The following is a 19,488-nucleotide window of genomic DNA, read 5'->3' as shown; positions in this document are numbered from 1 at the left end:
AGACATCAATCTGGGTGGGTAGGAAAGTGAAGGGAAAATAAGAACTTTATTTGATGCTTTCTAAAAGGCAGGCACTAAACTAAGCACATTGAAAAATTATCTTATTTAACCCTCACCTCTATCCCACAAGGTGATATTATCATCATTTTCCAGATGAGTAAACTGAGGCTCACTAAATAAGCATTTTTTCCCTATATCATATGTCCTGTATGTGGTAGAAACACAATTTGGACCCAAGTCTGCTGTTTTTTAATACCTGCTGTATTCTAGATTCTGCAGTTCAGAAACATAATAAAATTTATCTGAAAAATAACTGGGAGGTCAGTCTGAATGGAGTAGATGATGCTTATAGGAACTAGTAACAATAACGGGGAACACAGTGCTTAGGGTCATACTGTGAAAGTCAGCTAAGGGGTTTAAGTTTTTCTATATGTAATTGGAAATCATTGACAGTTTTTGAAGATGAGTATCCAGTAGCCCCCATTCCACATCTCAAAAGTATTGCAGATATGGCCTGATGACTAGCCCCTAGAACTTAGCTTTATCCCCAAAGCAAACATGGATCCAATTAAATAAGAAACTGAGAGCTTATGGCTGGGTTATGAGGATCCTAAAATGAAATAAAAATTATTTTTCACCTTTCATACAGGGTACTGAACTCAGCTATTCACTCCTAAATAAAGTACCTCCTGCTGATGAGGTTTTGCAGGCAAGGGAAAGGGAGCTTTGCACAGAATATCTGAAGAGGTGTTGATTAGTCATGAATACTGGACTCTGCAACCTCCCTGGCCAGTTATACATCACTATGGGAGACACAAAGCTTGCCTAAGGCTCTGAATGCTGGAGCTGCTTGTCAGAAATACTTTGGCAAGATATATATGACTTTTCATTTGCAAGAGGTAGAGTGTGTGTATGTGTGCATATGTAATATGTTGGGGGAAGGATTTACAGTTCAGAATTCCATGCTGGGAAACAGTGTGAATTTCTATGCATAAATCTAACAGCTGTTTCACAGGAGCTCTTTCCTGGGGGACCAACAGGTGATTTTATTATGTTTTTGTTCTTCAGAAGCCCTAGTCATCAGCCAAAAGTTAGTGTCCAACAAAGGATGGAGGTAGAGAGAACATGTAACGAGCATCAGCTCCATAAAAGGCTCTGTCCTTGGTATGTTGCATACAGCCTTCAATTAAGCAAATCGCCGTACAATGTGGGTGTTTATTCACACACAGTCTCTTTCTGGGATTCTGGGAAAGACAAGACAGCTTCCCTGCTTTGGATAGGAGCAAAAGCTGATTGGGTTGATTGCCGCTGACAGCCTTCTATGGGTATGAACCAACTTGAGGATGAACAAAGCTGAGCAAAGTGGAGAGGAAGAGAATCAGGGATCTCCATGCCATGGGGCAGAGTCTTAATCAACCAGCCCTGTAACCCGGCCTTTCTCTTGATTTCCAGTTAAGTGAGATGATAAATGTAAATAACCTGTAAGCCAGTTTGAGGTCATTTTCTATTACTTGCAGCTCAAAGCATTCTTCTAATGCAAGAGATAAAAGATGTGAAATTAACAGGATAGGTTGACCTTTATCAAAACCAGAGCTTCTCAATCTTGGCACTGTTGGAATTATGGGTTAGACATTTCTTTGTTGGGGTGGGGGTGGTACTGTGATATGAATTGTAAGATGTTCAACTGTATCCTTACTTGTATCCCTAGATGCCAGTGGCACCCTCTCCTCTAGTTGTGATAACCAAATATGTCTCCATATATTGCCAAGTATCCCTGAAGGATAAAATTGCCCCCCATGAAGAACCATTGATGAAAACCAAACTTTTAGTTCTTCATTAGTTAGCAAATTTTAAAGAGATAATGTTTTTAAGCAACCAGGCACCAACAAGCATCTCTAGGACACACTCGGTCTGTGCTTAGCAAAGGCAAGCTCACAAATTTGCCTTGTATTATGATCTTTATAATCATCAAAGAAAGATGCATTATGTCACCTGAACCTAACTAAATATGGTTATGGGCTTGGCATTATTTTACACATCGCAAGGTATTTGGTAAGCTACAAAGCTCTTTGTAATAATAAGAGGACGTTATAAAATGTCAAATGCTTTTAAGATGATAAAGTGTCTTATTCAAAGAAATGGATAAACCATAAAAGGCTGTGTAAACTGTTAAGTGCCTTGGAAAGAGCACAACATCTTATAAACTTCCGTAATAAGGTCTATTATAAACTGTGCTTATAAACTATAAAGCTCTTTGTGAAATGGAAAGTACTTTGTAAATTACAAAAAACAAAAAAGAAATTAAGATGGAAGCACTTCAAATTGCTGTCACTCAGATAAAAAATGGATGCAGGCAGTTTAGAATAATTTTCAACTTAAAAATAAAGGCACCCTTCTTTTTTATAGCACCAAGAAAGACCAAAAAACAAAATTTAATTAGCCAGAAACTTCTTTCCACAAAGCATTTACTTAGTTCTTTTATTTGTGTAGCAGATGAGTCATATCAGTCATACCCAGGTATTGGACGATGCAGACATCATGTTTTTGCTTGTTTCATTTGGAAAAAAAACTGGTCCTAGACCTTACTGGGATGTGGGACTGATAAACACTAATCAGTAGTCCCTTAGCAAGTGCTGCATGCTTCTTTTCATTCCACATTTCTGGAGATAAATATTTGAATGATAACTCTCATTTAAATTTTCAAAACTGCTCCCATCAAAACTATCCTTTTCATTCTTCTGTCTTAGCCCAGCAGGGGCATGTACCCTGTGCTGAGATTCAGCAATTATGCCTTTGGAACCTGGCATTTTTCAGAAAAAGCCACACACTACTAACATGGAGGCAAAGAGCACCAGGCAAGGCTGGCAGAGTTTTCTCAGAGTCTTGGTTAATTGTTTTAGGAGCAGGTCAGCCACAGCAGCATGGGTATTCAAACTGGAAGGAACCTTACAAAGAACGCAGTCTAGTAATTTCCAAGTATGTTCCCTGAGGCCCTAGAGTTCTATGGAGTGAATTAGGGGTTTCTAGAATGTGGGGGAAAACTCAAATACCAAAAGCACTCTGTTTTCACTAGAGAAGTTCCTCTTTGATTTGTCCTGTATAATGCAATTATATATAAAAGTTTCCTGTAATCCCAGCACTTTGGGAGGCCAAGGCAGGTGGATCACGAGGTCAAGAGATCGAGACCATCCTGGTCAACATGGTGAAACCCCGTCTCTACTAAAAATACAAAAAATTAGCTGGGCATGGTGGTGCGTGCCTGTAATCCCANATCCTGGTCAACATGGTGAAACCCCGTCTCTACTAAAAATACAAAAAATTAGCTGGGCATGGTGGTGCGTGCCTGTAATCCCAGCTACTCAGGAGGCTGAGGCAAGAGAATTGCCTGAACCCAGGAGGCGGAGGTTGCGGTGAGCCGAGATTGCGCCATTGCACTCCAGCCTGGGTAACAAGAGCGAAACTCTGTCTCAAAAAAAAAAAAAGTTTCCCTGGAATGAAGCATTTTGCAACAATACTTGGAAGGAAAATGTTGCTGGTCCAAAGAAACCATTTTACAGAGGAGGAAAGTGAAGCTCAGAGTTCTTATTCACTTTACTAAAGGTTACATAGGTTTTAAAGATGTGAAGCTGGAGTCTGGGTCCCCTCACACTTGTCCAGTGTTCTATCCAAAGTAGTTATCAATTTCCTGTGCTGCAAACCCTTGATGAAGATAATGAAGAGTCATGTTTTCATGGTCATTGACTGACCCAATACAATTAACAAGCAAACTGGTGGCTTTGTGGTTGCCAAAGTTTTTCTTTCCTGTTCCTACTCCCCTTCTGTGTTGAAAGGCAGATTTGCCGAGGATATTTACAAAGCCCCACGGAAATATTCAGAATCGGCAAAAGACTTGTGTCCATATTTGGGGATGCTTCTTGAACTGTGGGATCCAGAGAGGATAGAATATTTGTGTCCCAGGGAAGAAAAATAAGAGAGATACCTTGTCAGATTTGTGCAGCCTCACGGGGACCCACACCTGCCCCCATTCACCAGAGATTTTCATCTTGCCCCTGTGGCAAGCATTCAGCAAGTCAGGATATGTTTTAAATGGGGCTGCTATCTTTCCACCAATCCAGTGACAGATATGAACGAATAATATAAATTCTCTACCCATTCCTTGGCATTTATTTCAATGTAAGTGTATTTTTTTCCCAAGAATAAAGCCCAATAGTAATTTATCAAGGAACAAATCATTTTTTCTTGGCAGTGAAGTCTGCAAAATTCCCATTTTTAGGGCCTTAAATCTCCCTATTTTGACAGGAGTAAAAAAGCATTAGAAGCTTTGATTTCACTGGATCATACAAAATAGTTTCTCATAATTATCCTTTTGGATGATATATGTGTATCTTTTCCCCCTTCTTATTAAACCCGAGGTCTCCATTTTTCACCCAGCTGTATTACTAAATTAAATTGCCTTTTGTTGTATTCAAGTTAAGCACTTTGCCGAAAGCTTTTCTTGTTCAAGAAAATAACATTTACCCAATATGTGCCCATGTTTTACTGTTTGAATTTACTGTTCAAAATTGTTTAGTTTCCCGGGTAATTTGAGGATATTGTTTGTTTTAATAGGAATAATGAATCACAGTAATTTAGTGTAGTATCTTGAAGTACAGAATCGAGGTAGGAAGGGGATATTGAGGACCCATTACATGGAGAAAATGATTTTTCCCACTGCAAAAGCAGATGGGGAAAAGGTTAGAAAAAGTTACTGGAAGACATAAACAGCTGTGATCTTGTTCTATTGTCTCGCCTGCTTTTTCTCAAGAGGAAAACAATCCAGGAACAGGGTGGGTAGAGTTGAACTTGTCTAGTTTGCTCCTCGTCAAGGTTGCGGAGAGCTTTGTAATGGAATTCTCTCCTTCCCCTGCCTCCATTCAACAAATTGGCTTCTGTTCTGAAGTCCCTGTGAATGTCGATTTAAAAGTCCTGAGTTCAAGCCCAGACATCACTGTTTATGAGGACATGAGCTTGTCATTTCTCTCCTCAGGGTCTTAGTGCCCACATCATAAACTTGGGGTAATGATGCCAGCCATACTCACTCCACATGGATCTTGTGAGAAACAGAATTGGCACATGTGCATCTAAGTGTGTAACTGCCTAATGGGTTCACCTTACCTGCTGCCTAGACAGAGCCGATTCATCAAGACAGGGAAACTGCAATAGAGAAAGAGTAATTCACACAAAGCTGGCTGTGCAGGAGACCAGAGTTTTACTCAAATGAGTCTCCCTGAGCATTCAGGGATCAGAGCTTTTAAGGACAACTTGGTGGGTGGGGAGGGAGCCAGTGAGCCAGGAATGCTGATTGGTCAGAAATGAAACCACAGGGAGTCAAAACTGTCTTCTTGTGCTGAGTCAGTTCCTGGGTGGGTCCACAAGATCAGTTGAGCCAGTTTATCAGTCTGGGTGGTGCCAGCTGATCCACCAAGTGCAGCGTCTGCAAAATCTCAAGCATTGATCTCAGCAGCAGTTTAGGGAGGGTCAGAATCTTGTAGCCTGTAGCTGCATGACTCCTGAACCATCATTTCTAATCTTGTGGCTAATGTTAGTCCTGCAAAGGCAGTCTAGTCCCCAGGCAAGAAGGAGGTCTGTTAGGCCAGGCGTGGTGGCTCACGCCTGTAATCCAAGCACTTTGGAGGCCAAGGTGGGCGGATCGCCTGAGGTTGGGAGTTCAAGACCAGCCTGACCAACATGGTTTAACCCCGTCTTTAAAAAAAAGAAAAAGAAGGAGGTCTGCTTTGGGAAAGGGCTGTTATCTTTGTTTTAAACTATAAACTATAAACTGAGTTTTTCCCAAAGTTAGTTCAGCTGTGCCCAGGAATGAACAAGACAGCTTGGAGGTTAGAAGCAAGATGGAGTCGATTAAGTTAGATCTCTTTCACTGTCTCAGTCATAATTTTGCAAGGCTGGTTTCAAGAGTGTCCACTTGAATGTAAGGGACCACCATGATTATTAATATTATTAGCCTCCACACAGATACCCCCAAGGCAAGAGAGGAAGACCTCTGTCTGAAGCTTCAGTTTCTTTACCTACATGTATAAAGAAGAAGCTGGACTAGATGACTTTACTTTTCTTCCACATTTGATTTGCTCTGACATAATGATGGCATAAATTCCGTTAGGAGTCTGTTCTGATGATCAGCTACCCTTGTCATCTCTCCTTTCCTGAGAATGTGTGTGTGGTCAGCACTTTTAGGACGTTAGAAACTAATCACTGTGTCTCTAAGATGCCCCAGCAGTCTCCTGTGTGAAGGGAAAATGAGTCCTTTGGTATTGTTTGATTATTTGGTTTTCTGTCTTTATTGTGTGGGAGTTGGATGAACCTGGGTTCAAATCCCAGCTCTGCCACTTACTAGCGTATCAAGCTGGGTAAGTCACTGAAGCTGTCTGAGGTTGAACATGTTCTATGATAAAGGAGATACGGACTTCTTAGGACTCCCAGACCTAGAGCATCAAGTTTAAATTAAGCTCTTTGAATTTATGTAAATTGCAAGCTCTCTATACTATGAGATATGAGATGTGGAATTTCATCTCTTTATGCTTTTAAAGAAGCTCCTTAAAGAATATGAGTCACTCAACGACTTCACAAGGCCTTGACATCAAAGATGTCTGCTTTGTGTGTAAAGCGGAACAACTTAAGTAGCGGTCAAGGTAATGGGATATGGAGTTTGAAAAAGAATACCTAATATTGAATCCTAAGCTTATTATAGTATGGCAAAGACACCTTGACTTCTTAGCTCCATTTGTCTACTTGTAAATAGCTATAAATAGTAGGTGTTTCATAGACTACTATGGGGACTACATGATGTAATATCTGCAATTCACCCAGTCTAGTGTAGCCCCTGGTAGTCTCAATGGATGGTTACTGTTAACAGGGGAAGCAAAGGCACGCAGTAATTTACACTGGACTTTGGAGCCAAGCAGGGCTGACTGAATCTCAGCTATGCCATGGGACTAAGACAAATAACTTAGTATCACTGTTCCTTTTCTAAACCTAAAAAAAAGAAAACAGCAATAATATACTATCTTGTGGATTTGTAAAGACTAAATGTGGTAACACAAAACAAATGCTTAAAATGGGCCATGCAGAGACTCTCCGATTCTCTTTCCAGCCCAGGAGGCAAAGTGAGTTAAGGCTGCCAAGCCAGGGCCAGAGGCACAGAGACTGGCTCTCACCTCCACCCATAGAGAATAAGCTGAGGGCAAGAGCCATACGGGATCACTTCCTGCGGGGAGCACTGGGTCAACCATAGCAGGCTTCCTTTCAGCACAGTAGAAGAAAGGCAGAAAATCAATGGCCTACACTTCTACATCAAGAAGCCAGAAAAGGGAGAAGAAATTAAATACAAAAGAAGCAGAAGAAAGTAAAAAAAAGAAGAAAAATATTAAAGAGTCAATAAAATAGAAAACATTAAAAAATAAAGAAAATCAACACAACCCCAAATTGAGTTTTGAAAGAGATGAATAAAAATGAATAATCTCCTAGCAAGTCCAATCAAGCATGAAGAGAAAACACAAATTATCAACATTAAGAATTTTAAAAGGGAAAACTACAAGAAAAACTAAAAATAAGAATCCAAAGTAAGACAAAAGAAACTCATTTATTTAATGTTTTAGAAAAAAAAAATCTTTTAAAATCATGATTGGATTAAAGAAAGGCACAGAAAAATCCATGGAATTGACTCAAAACGCCAAAGAAAAAATATATAAACCTAAATGAATTTATTTTGATAACAAAGAAGATTGAAAATTGATGGACCAATTTCAAATTCAGGAAGCTAGAAAAAGAAGCGAAAAAGAGAGATCTTTTAGAAAATATAAGAATAACATTTTTAAATTAAAAATTAATAAAATTAAAAACAAAAGCATTTTTTGATCAAAAGGGTAAAAATATTGGTTTTCTGAAAAGGCCACATCCTAGGCAAGTATTTGGACTCTGACTCAGGAATAGAGGGAGAGATTACAAAAGTAAACATGAGACACAAACAAACAAGAAAACCTTACAGGCATGAAAAGGGAAACATTAAGAGAATACTGCAAATAACCATACATAAACAAATTTTAAATATATCAAAGCATTTGCTTTAAAATTATAAATGACCAAAATTACCATAGGAGGGAAAAAAAAATAAGAGCGTAAAATTTCAATGGCTGTCAAAGACCTACTCCTTAAAAACAAACAAACAAACAAAGCCACAACATGAAAAAAAAACCACAAGGCCCCTGTCAGTATTCAGGTCACTATTCTTTTCCCTTCCAAAATGCACGTAAATTTCATATTCTGCTTCATAATAGAAACAGCTGATTAAACAGTTTGATGAGATACAAATGATCTTTTATACAATTACTCTTGCTTTAGGAAGATGTATTGAAGTGATCCTGGAGTTCTCCATAGCCTCAGCAAACCACCAACTCTCCTCCATGAACATAAAGACCCAGCATGACTGTCATGACCTATAGAAGATAGTGAGGACGTTCAGCCCCTCAAGCCTTGCTAAGTCCTCTCTAAGTTTCCTAGACAGGCATCCTGGTCTTCACACTGCAAAATATGTGTGCCAGGCAGGTGAATTTACCTGTGCAAGACACGGCAAACAGAGTGGAGTCATGCTTCTGTTTGTCCTGAAAGGTGAATCCAATAAATGGATGTTGATGCACACTCTATATTAGCAAGGTGACTTTTTTGAATGGACCATTTCTCCAGAATTCTGCAGGAAGATGTGTCCCTTGATTCTCACCAGCATGAAACCCTCATTGGGCAGGCCAGCCTTTCACATCTCATCAGCAGGCTGGGCCAGTGCTGGGAAAGGTGTGTGATCAATCCTGTATCTGGTATTGTTCATGAATGTGGCTGTATGTGCAAATGTGTGATTTTGTTTGCCATGTACAATGGAGGAATGTATGGGCATATGGTGTATATCCATGTGCATTTGTGTTGGTGCATGTATGAACATGGTTAATGCATGTGTGCATTCATGTGTATGCATGTAGATATACTGAAGTTATTCTGGAGTCCTGCATAGCCTCAGCAAACCACCTGTTTGTGTATGTGCATGTATGTGTGTGTTTGTAACAGGTGCACAGGCTTTGCAGATGTCCAGTTATTCTAGATGGATGCTGAGTGGTCCCATCACTATCCGGGTGCCTGCCTTTCTTCCCATCACTCTCCCAGGAGCTGTGGCTGTCTCTTTGTCCTGATACTGACAGATAAGTCCCCCAAGAACATTTTTCACAGCCTCCATGAAAGTAACGGACCAATCTACACCAAACTGCAGGAAAAATGGGCTCCTCTTAACATGCGGTGGTTTCTACAAACAGATAAGCTGACACTCAGGGGTGTTGACTTAAAAAGCAGCAGATTTTTATATTTCACGATGTGTTTGAGCTTTATCAATGTCTGCTCACCCTTTGTTCTTGAGGTTTCATTACACTCACCATCAGTTCTGACAGCCTAAACAGAACATGATCTGGACAGTTTATTCTTTAAATGAATGATCCCTACATCTTCTGACATCCTTTTACATTCTCCCTAACATGTGCTCTTCAACATCTGGCAGAGCCCATTGTAGCTGCCAGAACTTTCTTAATTCAATAATCAAAACAGGTGCCAAAGAAGTAAATCTATGACTGTTAATTTTGCAAGTCCTGCTCTTCCTTCCCACCTACCTAAATTGTTTGAAAATGAATGTCAGCTCCCTGCTCAGCCTATTAGAGGCTTCAAGAAAAAAGGGGGAAGTGGACCCCCACCACCCTAACTGTGATGCTCACAGAGAATATTTTAAAACTTCTAGAAACGAAGCTTGGTTTTATTCTATTTTTTGTTTAGCATGAACAAAGATTAGGCAGGGCTCACAGAGGAAGTCCATTTTCATTTCCTACAATACTGTAATTCTCAGGGCATGTTGAAGATTTCCCGGCATCGGAATTACATAAAAATCTTTAAAATTATGTAATTCCCAGTCTCGACACAGATGCACTGATTCAAAACTTGGAGTGAGAAAGCAAAAGTGTGCATTTTTAACCAGCCTCCCGGGTGATTCTAGACCTTGTAAAGTTTAAGGTCAACTGATCTAAACATTTTTACCCAAAGAAACAAACAAAAATCTAAGAGGGGTCACTTACAAAAGGCAATTCAATTTAGTCTCTCCTCTCCCCCTTTGAGGAATGTAAAACAGTCAAGTGAGTTGCTTTAAAATTAGGATTGGGGGCCATAAAACTTTATTTGGTAAAGACAATAAATCCTGAAAAATAAATTCCTGTTTTATTTTATGTTCAGTTAGGGAGTGAGTGAAAGAGAATGGAAACAATGAAGAGGGAATTTAAAAAGGAGAGAAAAAGAACCAGGGGTTCACTTTTTTGAATAATTTTTATGGAATAGAAACTACAGGCACTGTTCTAAACATTTTGTATGGGTTATCAAGTTTAACCCAAGGAAGCAAGAGAATGATAAGAAAAAGAGAAAAATGAGAAAGAGAGAGGCAGAGATGAGGGAAAATGCAGCTAGGAAGACAGTACATGATGAACAGATAGAGACAAAGAAAGAGGCAAACAGAGAAAAGCCAAGTTACAGAGTCAGAGAAAAATCTACAGAGGTATCCAGAAAGATACAGAGAGAAACTGAGAACCACAGAGACACGGAGAAAACATTAAATATTGAATTAATTTGCCAGGTCTGCCATAATAAAGCTTCACGCACTGGGTGGCTTAAACAACAGAAATTCATTTCCTTATAGTTCTGGGAGCTAGAAGGTGTTGACAGGATTGGTTTCTTCTGAGGCCCATCTCTTTGGTCTGTAAACAGCCATATTCTCCTTGTGTCCCACGTGTTCTTCCCCATTATATGTCTGTGCCTGAATTTTCTCCTCATCATGTATTACCAGTGGATGGTCTTGACTTCGCATCATTCAGGTTCTTGGTATTTTGAACAAAGAATTGGACAAAACACACAAAGCAATGAAAGCACAGATTTCTTGAAACACTCCACAGAGTGGGAGTGGCCTAGGGCAAGTGGCGGTTACAGAATTTTCTGGGGATTAAATATCCTCTAGAAGTTTCCCATTGGTTACTTGCTGTACACCCTAGGTAAATGAAGAAGTGGCTCACAAATGAAGTAGTAGAAGGCAACCAATCAGAAGCAGAAGTGAAGTTACAAAGTTACACACCTATGCAAATGAGCACTAGGCCTGTGACCAGTGATTGGTTACAGGAGGGGACTCGTGAGATATACTTTCCACTTCTCATCTGCAGTGCAGAAGGTGGAGGGGGTTTGTGCAATGGGAGTAGCCTCTGTCTCTTTCCTTTTGTTACTTGTGCATGGAAAGTTAGGGTTTTCTTTTTTATTTAGTTCTAGGAAGTCAGTGTGAATTGGCCTTAGGGTCTCTCCTTCCAGATCCTTTTCTGCTACCTCAGTACTGGATTAAAGCCCACCCCAGTGACCTCATTTTAATTTTATTAACTCTAAAAACACTATCTCCATATACAGTTGCTTTCTGGTGTACGAGGGTTAGAACTTCAGCATATGAATTTGGGGCCACAAAATTTATTCCACAACAGATACCAAGAAACAGAAGAAAAGATAGACCAAACTAAGAAACTGAGATAAGACTGCTCAAAGAGGGAAAGATGGGAAGACAGATAGACGTGAAAGGAGAATCCTCAAATATATTTTGAAGTCCCTCTTAGTTGGGATCCCAGTGTTTTGCCTGCTTAAGCAACAGATTTCAGAGTGTTATTTAACACTCCTTAAATGGTGTTCTGCTGACTAATCATTTGTCATTCATAGGTCTCTGTCAACTCTCAGATTTGTTTCTGTGACATCATCAAACCCTAACCATCTGCAATGGTTATATAATCTTTTCAACAGTCCTTTGAGTCACATCCATACCCACACTGTGCAGATGAGAAACTGAGCAGGAGTCATTGAGTTACAGGGATGATGACTGTCAGAGTCAAAGTTAGACCAATCCCCAAGCTCTCAACCTTTCCAGCATTCCTACGTTCAGACACACAGTAAATACCAGACACTCTAGAATTCTAAGAAATAAATGCACCTGCCCACTCCAACCCTTGTTCAATCAGACATTTCAGTTAAAACAGGTAATAGAACCATATGACCTTTTTGTGTGCCCATGGAAATGCTGAAAAAATAAAACAAGTTTTAAAAAACTATAGGACTGTCATTTTATACAGATCAAAAAAAGAAAAACTCATGGGTGGAATGTTCCAAGACCAGAGTCCACTCTTCTAGTCGACATGTTAGTTGCTCTGAGCCGCGTCTCCTCCCTGAATATCTACACACGGACCCATCCAGGTCATGTAGGGAGACTGCATGTCCTGTCTGCTACTCACTTAGGATCATAGCTCATGATTTATTTTCTTTGGACTCCCGGGAAGCCAACAGGCAGTCCTTGGGATCCCTTCCTGATCTCCATGTTGTGCTATGAATCACTATATTCATATTTGATTTAAAACTCACTGTGCTTGTGACTTTCTTCTAGTAACGTAGTGCTGCACAGGAGTGGAATTATGCGTGACTGTCCTTCTCCAAATCACAGATACCAAAATAATGGGTAAGGACTTTGAGAAACATCACATGACACTAGGGTTCTGTGTTCAAATATTCAAGAGAAGAGGATCTTTAGAAACGTTACAGTAGATTGGTGGTGTTTCATTCAAATCACCAATTGTCAGGAAAGTCACCAATGACACATTGCTACTCTCATTACTTTGAGTAGCTGCTGCTATTGCCAGTATTTATTACCATCCCTACTGCTGTTGCTGTTACTATAGTAATAACTATTAATATCAGTAATCCCAAAAATAATAGTGAACATTAACATGTGCTTCCTACATGTCAAGCACTGCATGGACTGCTTTGTCCATATTCTCTAACTGAATTCTCAAAATAAAATTAGGAACTGGTCCAATTTCTCTGATGGAAAATGGAGGGTGAAAGAAGGTGGATAACGTGGCCATGGGTCACAGAGCTAAGAAAGTGCTGGATCTCCAATCCAGGTTTGCCTGGCTTCCCATTGTGCACTAGCTCTCCCACAGTGCCTGGGGTGGGAGCACCCTTTTTCACATTAAAAAGTAGGCAGACTGCCATGTAGTCGTAGTTGTACTTTTAGTGTCTGTCCATTCAGAAGATGCACAGTCCCAGAGAGCTACTATGAATTCTGCAAATGTGGAAATGACTTTGCATTTTACTAATCATGGCAACATCTGCATATACCTATCCACATGGCGTGTCTGCTGGAGCCAAATCATCACTGAAATGGTGGCAGATGAATTTAGGGAAATGTTTCCATGACGCCAAAGCCTTCAATTTGAAATGGGCTAAACAATACTGTAGCCAGGGAAAGACTTTTAAATTTTATTAAAGTATATTTGGCAATTAAAAATTGTATATATTTAACATGTACAATTTGATGATCTGATATGCATATACAAGCTAAATAACTTGTTTGTCACCTCAAATAGTTACTATTTCCACGTGAATGTCTTACACTCTCTCTTTCTCTCTCTTTCTCTTTCTCTCTCTCTCTCTCAAGATCTACCCTTTTTGCAAATTTCAAGCATGCAATAAAGTATTGTTAACTGCAGTCACTAGAATTCAGCTAATACAGCTCCCCTAGGCGCCATCGGATCAGATTGAACCAAAGAGGTGAAGGCCGTGAAATAAATTAATGGCAGAGAAGACTCTGGAAGCTGGTCTCCTGATTCCTAATTCGACAATCTTCCTAGAATTATCATAGATGATCAAATCTTTTGTGCATGTTTCAGGCTCCTAACTACTCAGTGTCCTCATCCATGCCTGTCCCATAGGGTTGCTGTGATTATTACTAAGGGCAGAGGTCAATAAGCTATTGCCCAAAGGCCAAAGCCAGCTTGCCACCTGTTTTGTAAATAAAATTTTATTGGAACACAGCCACGCCCATCCACTTACAAATTGTTATGGCTGCTTTCCCACTACAATGTCAAGGTTGAGTACTTGCTACAAAGACCAAATGGCATGCGAAGCTGGAAATATTTTAGATTTAGCCCTTTGCAGAACACTTACTGAGCGGTGGTGAAAGGTGCTATGAGAAAAATTGCCTTTGCATCCCCTGATCTCCCAGCAAACACTCCAGAATGTCCCACACAGGGAACTTGTTGCATTAGATATTTACAACAGAAAGGTATCCAGAATGTCCAAAAACTTTTATGGAGTGGGGGAAGAAGAAGAATAAAAGTAAACTTTCTGAGAATGAAAAAGGGGGATTTTCATGCTGATAGAGTTCCCTGGAGAAAACTCTCGAAGGTCTTGGGAATCTGTAACACCTTCTGAAGAGAATTGCTATCTTCTTGACACCTTATCTCCATGAGTTCCCATAACTTTATCATTCGAGAAGCTCTATGTGATCTATTCATTGCTCTACATGAAGTAACAACCACTGAAGTTTTGATAATAAAAGACAGAATACATGTGATAGTACCCTATAATCCTACAATATCAGGATTTGACCAGACAGCATTGGGAAACAAGCACTGGGAAGATAAGACATGGAAACAGTCCCCGACTTCGGGTCAAAGGCTCACTGTAGAATCTCTGGGCACATCCTTCACACCACTGTGTGACCTTGGGTGAGTCACTTAACCTCTCTGAGAGTTCCCATCTATGTTGTCTCTGCCTGGAACAGGATTACTGGATCAATCCAGGTCCTTCTAGCCTCCCATGGCTGGGTCTTTCTCATCTTTCAAGTATCAGCTCAAATTTCACCTCCTCAGAGAAGCCCTTACTCCTCCCATCAGTCACCTGCTTTTCCATTGGCCAGCAATCCCCTCATACCATCAATGTTTTTACCTGTTGGGAGTTACCTCATTTACTTGCTTGTTTGTTTTCGTTGTCTGTCCCACCTAGAATTTTAGTTCCACAAGGACACGGACCTTTGTATTATATGTACCCTAATAGAACTTAAAACTATGCTTGGCATGTAGTAAGCACTCAAACGAGTAAGTAAGTGAAGATGTGCATTAATGAATTACTTACCCCACTAGACTGTCAGGAACATCTTCCAAGAGAATGCTTTGGGAGCTGTTTCGTGGATATAACCAACAAATTATTACTTCATTCCAGAGTCCCTTTGAGAATTAAATATTCCTACCCAAGCAAAAGAAATGAGGAACCAAACTAGGCACTAGATCTTAAATATGAGAATATACTGTTCAGGTACCATACTTATTCTTTTCCAAGGCTACAGAGAATTCTGAAAGTGTAATTCATGAATATAAATTCATAGGCTTAATAGACACACAAACACAAACACACAGGTTTTAGCCTTCACAGTCACACTAAATTATCTACCTCTTGATACCCTTAAGCTTGGAATAGCTAATTGATAGCAAACATCCTCCCCTATCTTGAGCACCAGTGTATCTGTCCTTACATATAACCTGATTTGTAAAATGGGAGGAGGTGAACATGGGCTGAAAGGCAAGCTATATGTTTCTGTGTTTGTGTTCAAAGTTCCTAGAACAGCCATTTCTCCTCTACATGCTACATCAGGAATTCTTTTGCTCATATTACCTCTTCCCAGCCCTGTTCACCACTTACCTAATTCTTACTCATACACTTCATTTTAGCTAACAGTACATTCATCAGAAAACCTCTTCTGACCTTTACACCCAGATGGAGTCGGACCCCTCATTGCTGCTTTAATTTTTTAACTTTTAATTTTTATGGGTACGTAGTAGGTGTATACATTTTTGGGATACATTAGATGTTTTGATACAAGCATGCAATGTGAAGTAAGCACATTATGGAGAATGGGGCATTCACATCCACCCCCTCAAACATTGATTCTTTGTGTGACAATCCAATTACACTTTTAGAGTCATTTTTAAATGTGCAATTAAGTTATCAGTGACTATCATCACCCTGTTGTGCTATCAAGTAGTAGGCCTTATTTATTCTTTCTATTAGAACCTTCATTATACATAATTTGTCACTTGTTTTAGTCATAGTTCTGCGGAAAAACGGAACCAATGGGATATATGGGAGAGGGGGTTGATTATGGGGAAATTGGCTTACGCAGTTATGGAGGTTGAAAAGTCCCAACATATGCTGTCTGCTAGCCAGAGAACCAGGCAGACTGATGGTAAAATTCAATCTGAATCTGGAGGGCCAATATCCAAGGGCAGAAGAAGATGGATGTCCTAGCTCACAAAAAGAGCAAATTCACCCTTCCTCCCTTTTTCGTTCTATTGGGACCCTCCACACATTGAATGATGCTCAGTCACATTGGTGAAGAAGAGCTTCTGTCCTCAGTCTACTGATTCAAATGCTGATCTCTTCTGGAAATACCTCACAGACATGCCAAGAAATAATGTTTTGCCAGATATCTAGGTATTCCTTAGCCACATCAAGTTGACACAAAAAAATTAACCATGACACCTCCCTACCACACTTTAAAATAATAACAAACTTAATAATTTCTATAACTCCAACATTCCAGCCTCAGTTGGAGTCTCTCTTCAACAATCCCTCGGGGATTTTTTTACATTTGAATGGATTTCCAACATCATAACCTATTATGACCCAAAGTTCTCTCCCCTGGGTTTCTGAGAGTCCCGGAGCTCATTTCTTGGTGCTTTTCTCTGTTTCTCTCATGCATGACCTTGAAGAATTGCAAACTAATGTACTCTGCCCCCATCCTGCACAAACGTCAGCCTCTCTCATGGCTAACACAAGATGCCAGCACGCTAGCAGCAGCCCATGCTAGTTACTGTTGTAAGTTATGGAAGACTTGGGAGACACACAAGGAAGGTCTGTTAAGCACCATTTCTGTTTGTGATAAAAAGCAGACCCTCCAGTACCTCATTGTGTCCGCCCACCAACTTCCTCTCTCCACCCCCCTTGCGTCTTGGCATAAACAGAAATTCTTTTCTTCAGGGAAGGGCAGTTAATCCAACTCCTAGGTGCTTCCTGCCCTCAAACCAGAGTCATCAAGAAGTTTTTATAAGTAAATATCATGCTTATTTTTTTAAGCCCATAACTCCTTTCAGAATTTGCTTTGCTCTGGGATTTTTTTTTTTCCTGAGACAGAGTCTCAGTCTCACTCTATCACCCAGGCTGGAGTGCATTGGCCCAATCTCAGCTCACTGAAACCTCTGCCACCCAGGTTCAAGTGATTCTCATGCCTCAGCCTCCCAAGTAGCTGGGATTACAGGCAACCGTCACCATGCCTGGCTAATTTTTGTCTTTTTTGTAGAGATGGGGTTTCACCACGTTGGCCAGGCTGGACTCAAACTCCTGACCTCAAGCCTTCTAAAGTGCTAGGATTACAGGCATAAGTCACAAAGTCTGGTCTGCTGTGGGATCTTGATGGTTTTACCAAAAAATGATGGGCAAGGATATTGCTACTTGCTTGCGAAAGAGACAGTTTTCTCTCCAGAGTGACTGGCAAGAAGTATGCAGAAGACTCCTGGCCTTCCAAGCCCTACGTCAATTGGAAAGTGCCGAAAGCTACCCTGTTCAACATTTCAAATCCACATGGGGCAAGTTAACTAACCTCTCTTGGCCTCAGTTTCCTTATTTGTTAAAGGGGGGGGAGGTGATGATGCCAACCTCATGAGGATTACATTCCACTTCAGTTTCTCAGAGACTTTGTCTTATTCTCTGCACAAAGAGAGATACTAAGATTATGAGGCTGGAAATGGTCCCTGAGTGCTATGAAAGGCCATGTGCCAGGCTGAACCTGAATTTTTCACTGCAAATGGCTTTGACTCAGTGGGACAGAGTGCACCAACTCAGAGCCCAGGAACCTGGAGGGAGGATATTTGAAAAGACAATGATCTTCGTGGTGCTAACCCTTAAAAGAAAAAGACATCATTGCAGACAGCAAAGTGCCCTGCCCCTCATTTCCCCTTCGGAGTATGATTTGAGCAATGATGCAGGCTGCCACCTTCTCTATCAGAACCCATTCACCCATTGCTAAGTCTGAAAAAGATGTCTTTAACCTTCGGTTTTAGGAAGCAGCTCGGTGCTTCATCCTCAAGCATGGAATACAACTTTGTTCTGCTTTTGAAAAGAACTGCATGGTGGCCACACTAACTGGGGTTATGGCTCCTCCAGCCCTCCTAAGAGCCCAGAAACACTGTGAGTTTTCTGCCTTCTGCTGCAACCCCTTGCAAACCACCAGGATTGGAGCACCGCTGCTGTCCCTCAGGAAACAGTCTTTCAGCCTCAAGCATGATTTATTCATTTCGCTGCTTTGGCGGGGTCATTTATCAAAATTCCCTCAACAGTTCAATTAGGAATGGCCTGCCTTCCAAATTGGGGTTGGTGTTCTCATCTCCCGTAGCCAGCTTGTGGTCTGCAGAGCTGCCTTGACCACCCTCGGCTTGGGGAGTACCAGATGAAATCAATCACACCTCCCACTTACCAACTTCACAATTTTCGCTGCAAGAAAGCACTACCAAGGAGATGGGGCAGATAAATGTTTTCCCTTTTCCACAGCACACCCGATTATTGCTCCTACAGAACCAAAGGATGGGACTTCAGCCCTCCACCCACGGTCGCCCCAACCTCCCTGCATTCCAGATCCAGCTCACCTTGGGAAACCAGGGCTGTGTGGAGATCTTCCTCTCTGTTCAAGGCCTGCTTTTCGGTTACCAGTGACTCTGCCTCCCTCCTCCATGTCGCCCCCTCCAACTCATTTGCATTCAGCAGCCAGAGGAAGAATCCTAAAATGCAAATCGGATCTTGCTGCTTTTCCTGCTTAAACCGTCAATGGCTCCTTCTTGCCTCAACAAGAAGACCCAAAGACCTAAACGCCGGGGTCAAGCCTCTTTGGGTTCTAAGCTCCACGGTATCTCCATTTCCTAGAACAGCTCATGGCCCAAAAGAACATCTCCAGACTGAATACACCTGGTCTGTGTTCCCTCCTCAGGCTCACCTCTCTCTCTTTCTACTTCCCATTTTATTCTCGACAACACCAGCGCTTACCATCCCACCCACAAGCCATACTGATTCTCACTCATTCCTCCTTTTTCATATTTTTTTCCAAATTTTCGTTGTGTTAAAATACACATAACATAAACTGTACCATCCTAACCATTTGTAAGCATGCAGTTCAGTGGTATTAAATGCATTCACATCGTTGGGTAACCAATCTCCGGAACTCTGACCTCTTCATCTTGTAAAACTGAAATTCTTTATCAACTAAGAAGTAGCCTCCCATTCCCCACTCCCCCCAGCTTCTGTCAATCTTCATTCTACTCTCTGTCTCTAAGAATTTGACTATTCTAAATAGCCCTGTGTAGGTGGAATCATACAGTACATGTTTCTTTAGTATCTGGCTTATGTCCCTTAGCATAATGTCCTAGAGGTTCATCCATGTTGTAACACATGTCAGAACTTGCTTCCTTTTTAAAGCTGCAATACATTCCATTGCAGGGATAAATAACATTTTGCTTC

The 19,488-nt window shown here is 40.8% G+C and overlaps 1 long non-coding RNA gene across 1 annotated transcript in view; it reads right to left on the bottom strand.

The window, feature by feature from the left end:
* Nucleotides 1-18,974, bottom strand: part of LOC119472180 — a 52,043-nt gene extending 33,069 nt beyond the window's left edge. The window contains exon 1 of the long non-coding RNA XR_005201292.1: nt 18,624-18,974. This is a non-coding gene — a long non-coding RNA (uncharacterized LOC119472180). The remainder of the gene's footprint in view (nt 1-18,623) is intronic.
* Between the last annotated feature and the right edge of the window lie 514 nt (nt 18,975-19,488).

This window comes from Cebus imitator, unplaced genomic scaffold (assembly GCF_001604975.1).
Source record: "Cebus imitator isolate Cc_AM_T3 unplaced genomic scaffold, Cebus_imitator-1.0 Scaffold4, whole genome shotgun sequence".
NCBI classification, from domain to species: domain Eukaryota; kingdom Metazoa; phylum Chordata; class Mammalia; order Primates; family Cebidae; genus Cebus; species Cebus imitator.
The sequence above is the reverse complement of the archived record's forward strand: the minus strand, read 5'-3'. Positions and strand labels throughout refer to the sequence as shown.